This window comes from Chrysochloris asiatica, unplaced genomic scaffold, assembly GCF_000296735.1.
Source record: "Chrysochloris asiatica unplaced genomic scaffold, ChrAsi1.0 scaffold00058, whole genome shotgun sequence".
In the NCBI taxonomy this organism is placed as follows: Eukaryota; Metazoa; Chordata; class Mammalia; order Afrosoricida; family Chrysochloridae; genus Chrysochloris; species Chrysochloris asiatica.
In genome coordinates this window covers 18,485,775-18,492,119 of record NW_006408576.1, presented here as the reverse complement: position 1 = coordinate 18,492,119, position 6,345 = coordinate 18,485,775, and the positions used below count along the sequence as shown (strand labels likewise).

The 6,345-nt window shown below is 39.7% G+C and overlaps 1 pseudogene; it reads left to right on the top strand.

Moving 5' to 3' along the window:
• The first annotated feature begins 3,723 nt into the window (after positions 1-3,723).
• On the top strand, positions 3,724-4,323 carry LOC102822961 (annotated as a pseudogene).
• Positions 4,324-6,345: the final 2,022 nt, after the last annotated feature.

Here is a 6,345-nt window from a genome sequence, read left to right as displayed (position 1 = left end):
TAGTGAATAATTGTTATCTGGACAGCTTGTGAGGGATGGAATTGTAAAGGTAGACGTTTTTTAGCAAGGAAGGGAGTGCTTAACTTTTCAGCCTAAGAGCAGAGGTCCCTGGGACCATCAAGGGAGAAGAGCAGAGAGCGGGACCATGATGTGGAGAGATGGAGTGGCTGGGGACTTTAGACACAGAAAGGGAGAGGAGGGGCTGTGTGCTGACGACTGGGGCGGGGGAGCATGCTTGTAGTATATACCCTTTGGATGGTTGATGATGCATGGAGGGGATTGTAACCATGTAAACTATCACATAATTCACAATAAAACATTAAGAGAAAAAAAAAGAAGATGGATTGGCCAAGTGGCAGCATCAATGGGCTCAAGTGTGGCAACAATTGTGAGGTTGGCAAAGAACCGGGCAGTGTTTTGTTCTGTTGTGCATAGGGTCGCTATGAGTCGGTACTGACTCAATGGCACCTAACAACAACAACAACAACATATCTTAAATATTTTCCATGTCAGTACATGTAAAACTATCACACTTAAAAAACAAAACAATTGTGGAGATAGACTTCCAGGAAGAAGGCAGTCTAGGCGGGTGCACTACATGGACCCTCTACAAGAAAGATACAAGAGACCAAATGAAACAGACACAGATGAAAATCCTGCACTCCTCAATTTCAGAGGAAAAATTAGAGAAGTGGATCGAGTACTTAACTGGGAGGAGAAGCTGAGAAGGAATGACAAGAGAGGGAGACAGACTGGTGAACAGCCAGTCAGACTCAACATAACCATTTTGAACATTTATAAGCAGATTCACACAAGTGATGGAAAAGGTGTGAGTCCTTCTTTTCCCCCCACACTTCTCTGGTAACCAGAGGTGTGGCCAACTCCCACCCTCATCTACCCCCAGCACAGAGCCTGCTCTCTGAGAGTTCAGGGTCATGTGGGTGGCAGCTATGTCACTGTGAGTCAAGGATTGTCTACTCTGCTTTGGTGCCTGGATTCAGGCAGGCTCAGCTCCAGACCTACAGAACCCATAGACCTACCAGACAGGCATTAATTAGTCTAGCAGAAACCCCCGTAAGTAGTCACCCTGGCCCCAGCTTCCCTGTGGTCCTGACAGACACGGAATCCAGCTCTATCAAGGTCCTCTATGAACTATTTCCAGATTTAATGCTCTGTTGTTGTTAGGTACTGTTGAGTCAATTCCAACTAACAGTAACTCTATGCATAACACAACAAAACACTTCCCTGTCCTATACCATCCTCACAATCCTTCTTAAGCTTGAGCCCATTGCTGCTACCACTGTGCCAGTCCATCTCAATGAGGGTCTTACTCTTTTTCTTGGACCCTCCACTTTACCTAGCATGATGTCCTTCTTCAGGGACTAATCCCTCCTGACAATCTATCCGAAGTATGAGTGACAAAGTCTGACCGTCCTGGCTTCCAAGGAACATTCTGGTTGTATTTCTTCCAACACAGATTTGTTTGTTCTTCTAGCAGTCCACGGTACCTTTAATATTCTTCTTCAGCACCATAACTCAAATGCATAAATTCTTCTATGGTCTTCCTTATTTACTGTCAACTTTCACATGCATATGAGACTATTGAAAATATAATGGCTTGGTTCAGGAGCACTTTAGTCCTCAAACTGATATCTTTGCTCTTGAACCACAAGTTTGATGGTTCAATCTCACAAAGCAGTTCCTCAGAAACCCTATACAAGGTCACTATGGATTGGAAACGACTTGATGACACTTAACAACAACCACAACTTCCATGAGTATTAATGGTGGATCAAAGCAAAATGAAATATTTGAGAATGTCAATCTTTTGTCCATTTATCTTGATGCTATTTATTGGTCCAGTGGTGAGGATTTTTGTTTTCTTTACACTGAGGTATACTTCATCAGTAAGTAGTTTAAGTCCTGTTTGTTTTCAGCCAGCAAGTTTGTATCATCTGCTTATCACAGGTTGTTAATGAGTCTTCCTCCGATTTGTCATATTCTTCTACATTTAACCCAGCTTCTCTGATTATGTGCTCAGCATACAGATTAAGGATAAATATGCACACCTTTCCTTATTTTCAACCATTCCTTAAGGAGTTCTGGTAGCACAGTGGTTACGATTTGGTTGCTAATATCAAGGTCAGCAGTTTGAAACTACCAGCGGTTCCATGGGAGAAAGATGAGGCTTTCTGTTCCCATAAAGATTTACAGCCTCGAAAATTCTATGCAGGGTCACTATGGGTTGGAACCAACTTCACGGCACATAACCATCACCAGTGTCCCCTTGTTCTGTTCAAACAACTGCCTCTTGGTCCATGTACAAGTTCTTCAGGAACACAATTAAGTCCTCTGGAATACTCATTCTCTGCAATGTTGTCCATAGCTTGTCATGATCCACACAATCAAAAGCCTTTGCATAGTCAATAAAGCACAGGGAAACATATTTCTGGTGTTCTCGGCTTTCAACTAAGATCCATCTGACATCAGCAATGATATCCATTGTCCCAGGGCCTCATCTGATTCCAGAAGAAACTTCTGGCAGTTTTCTGTCAATATACTGTTGCAGCCATTTTAAAATTATCTTTAGCAAAATTTTACTTGCATGAGATATTAATGATATTTTCTGATGATTTCTACATTGTGTTGGATCGCTTCTCTTTGGAATGAGCACAAATATGGATCTTTTCCAGTCAACTGGTCAGGTAGCAGTCTTCCAAATTTCTTGGCATAGATGCGTGAGTGCCTCCAGTGCTGCATAAGTTTGTTGAAGGATTTCAGTTTGTATCCCATCAATTCCTGGTGCCCTGTTCTTTGTCAGTGCCTTCAATACACCTTGGACTTCTTCCTTCAGTATTATCGGCTATTGACCATATGCTACCTCTTGAAATGATTAAATGTCAACCATATCTTTTTTTGGTAAAGTGATTCTGTGTATTCTTTTCATTTTCTTTTGATGTTTCTTGCATTATTCTTTTACTCAAAGAATCCTTCAGTATTTCAAGTTGAAGCTTGAATTTTTTCCTCAGGTCTTTCAGTTTGAGAAATGCTGAGTGTGTTCTTCCCTTCTGGTTTTCTAACTCCAGGTCTTTGCACATTTAATCATAATATTTGACTTTTCTTCTCTAGCTGACCTTTGAAATTTTCTGTTCAGCTCTCTTACCTCCTCATTCCATTTACCTTTAGCATCTCTAAGCTGAAGGGCAAGTTTTAGAGTCCTTTCTGACATCCATTTGGTCTTTTCTTTCTTGCTTGCCTTCTAAGTGATCTTTGCTTTCTTCCTGTATCATGTTCTTGATGTCATCCCACAACTCTCTGGTCTTCGGTCGTTAGTGTCTAATGCATCAAATCTGTTCTTAAGATTGTCTCTAAATTCAAGTGGGATATGTTCAAGGTCATATTTTGGCTCTCATGGGTGTGTTTTAATTTTCTTCAGCTTTAGCCTGAACTGCATATGGGCAATTGAGGGTCTGTTCTATAGTCTGCCTGGCTTTGTTTTGACTTTTTCACCGTCTCTTTCCATAGATGTTGTCAGTTTGATTTCTGTGTATTTCATCTGGTGAGGTCCATGTGAATAGCTGTTTTTTATGTTGCTTAAAAAAGATATTTGCACTTCAGCGGCTGTTGGATCGAACATAGGTTGGGTTTTGGCCTTGTGAGAGGCACCGCAGCCTCAGTTACCTGAGTTCGTTGTGACAGTTGAGAGTCTCTGTCTTTTGTATAATGAATTCCAGTATGAAGCAGAAGCAAGAAGGACTCCAAGAGAATTTAAAGAATTGTCCTATCCCAAGAAGAACTCTGAAGATGATTCAGCATTCTGTAGCCAGATCTCTTGTTGGAAGAGAGTGTGAGTTGGCTAAAGGCTTATCCAAAAAGAAACCTGGAAATGGCTAGTTAACATCTAAGACTTCCAGCTCTGGTGGGATTATTGTGCCCGAAAATAAAAATCTTGGAGGAGTCACTCAAGAAGCATTTGATCTCATGATTAAAGAAAATCTATCTTCTCAATATTGGAAAGAAGTAGCAGAAAAACAGAGGAAGGCTCTCTACGACACACTTAAGGAAAATGAGAAAGTTCAAAAGGAAATTGAGGAAAAGGACAATGAAATTGCCTGCCTGAAAAAAGAGAATAAAGAATTGGCAGAAGTGGCAGAACATGTATAGTATATGGCAGAGGTGATAGAGAGACTGACTAATGAACCTCTGGATAACTATGAAATATCAGATAGTCAGGAATTTGAGTCTGAAGAGGAAACTGGTGAAGATTCTGAAGTGGAAGACTCAGAAATTGGCACATGTACAGATGCTAAACCGTGTACATGAAAATCATTAATATTTGTTGCTTTGGAAATATGCTGCCAAAGTTTACCTCCACTATAGTCCTTTGTAGCAGAGTAAATAACTATAATGCAGACTCTGAAATCAGACTAATGAGTTTGAATTCTGGGACCCTGTTATTGTATTAAAATACAAATACTATGTATTTTTAATCTATTTTATGCAAATAGTATTTTCTCAATTATTTGGCATGACTTGTGTATATGATAAATAAACTTCATCTTGATGGAATATGAAGTGTAAAAAACAAAAAGGTATTTGCATTGAAGAAGTCATTGGTCTTGCAAAATTCTGTCCTGCGATCTCCAGCATCGTTTCTATCATCAAAGCCGTGTTTTCCAACTACTGATCCTTCCTCTTTGTTTCCAACCTTTGTATTTCAATCACCAGTAGTTATGAATACATCTTAATTACATGTTGGTAGAATTCTTCAATTTCATCATCATTAACTTTAGTTGTTGGTGCATAAGTATGATTAATAGTGATATTAACTGGTCTTCTTTGTTAGCATATGGATATTATCCTATCACAGACAGCATTGTACTTCAAGATATATCTTGAGACGTTCTTTTGGATGATGAATGTGATGCCATTCCTCTTCAATCTGTCATTCTTGGCACAGTAAACCATGTGATTGTCAGATTAAAAATGGCCAATACCAGTCCATTTCTGTTCACTAATGCCTAGGATACCTGTGTTTATGTGTCCCATTTCATTTTGACAACTTCCAATTTTCCTAGATTCATACTTTGTTCATTCCATGTTCCATTAAATAATGGATGTTTGCAGCTGTTTTTCAGCAAATGAAGGTCTCAAAACTTTACTCCATTGGTGTCATCACAGTCAACTCTACTTTGAGGAGGCAGCTCTTCTCCAGAGGTATTTTGAGTGCCTTGAAACTGAGGGCCTCATCTTCAGGCACTATATCTGACAATATTCTCATGCTTCAATATTCAATATTCTGGTGCTATTTGACAATGTTTTACTGGTATTCATAAAGTTTTCAGTAGCTAAACATTCAGAAGTAGTCCGCATTTCCTTTTCTGGGTCTGCCTTACTACTCTGGAAGCTTAGCTGAAACCTATCCACCATGGGTGACCCTGCTGGCTTTCAAAATACCAGCATAGCTTCCAGAATCATAGCAACTCCAAGTCACCACAGTGCAACAAACTGACAAAGGAGTGGTGAACTGAATGTCCTGAACAGAGATAACACCTAGGCCTATCCAAATTCCTTCTAGCACCAGGAACACTGCTGTCACATCCCTCCTGGACCTACCTTACAAGCTTTTTGGCTGGGAGGAGCCCCATAATTTTCTCCTCTCTGGGTCTGCACCATTTTTGATGCACCACTTTTTTGTTTTTGTTTTTCCTTTCATTGTTTTGTTGTTTAAGTTCATTTATTCTTTATTCTCCTTCTCTTTCCTTTTCCTTGAATTTTATCCTTTTTATTTCTGCTTTTGTTTGTCCTTCTGTACTTCTGTTTTTCATTTCCCCTCTTATTTTTTTTCCTTTTGATTTTTCTTTACTACTCTCTAATCTCTGTTTTCATCTTCCCTCACCTTTTTTGTTATTTTTCTATAGCCCCACTGTCCTCGTCCTCTTTTCTCTTTTTACATATTTTATTCTGTTTTTCTGGTGGTTGCCTGTTTTTATTTCTTTTTTTTTTCTTCCTTTACTATTTTTTCTTTTTGTAGTTGATTTCATGCTTGTTTATTCTGTTTTGTTGTGTGTATGTGTGTGTGGGGGGGGGAGATGTTCTCCTCTTTCCCACCCAACAGAGAACAATAACCATGCCCATACAGTCCAGCCACAACTGTATGCTCTGTAGCTCCCTCACTGTGCAAGAGTCAATACCAGCTCTTATAATACCTGATCAACAATAGACAGCAACCAACACCAGCTAAGTCCATTCTAACTGAGGTGCCTGAATGGAGATCGTTGTACATGCTTCCATTCTCTAACTACACTCACAGGAGATCGTTGGTGACAACCTAAGAACACTTCA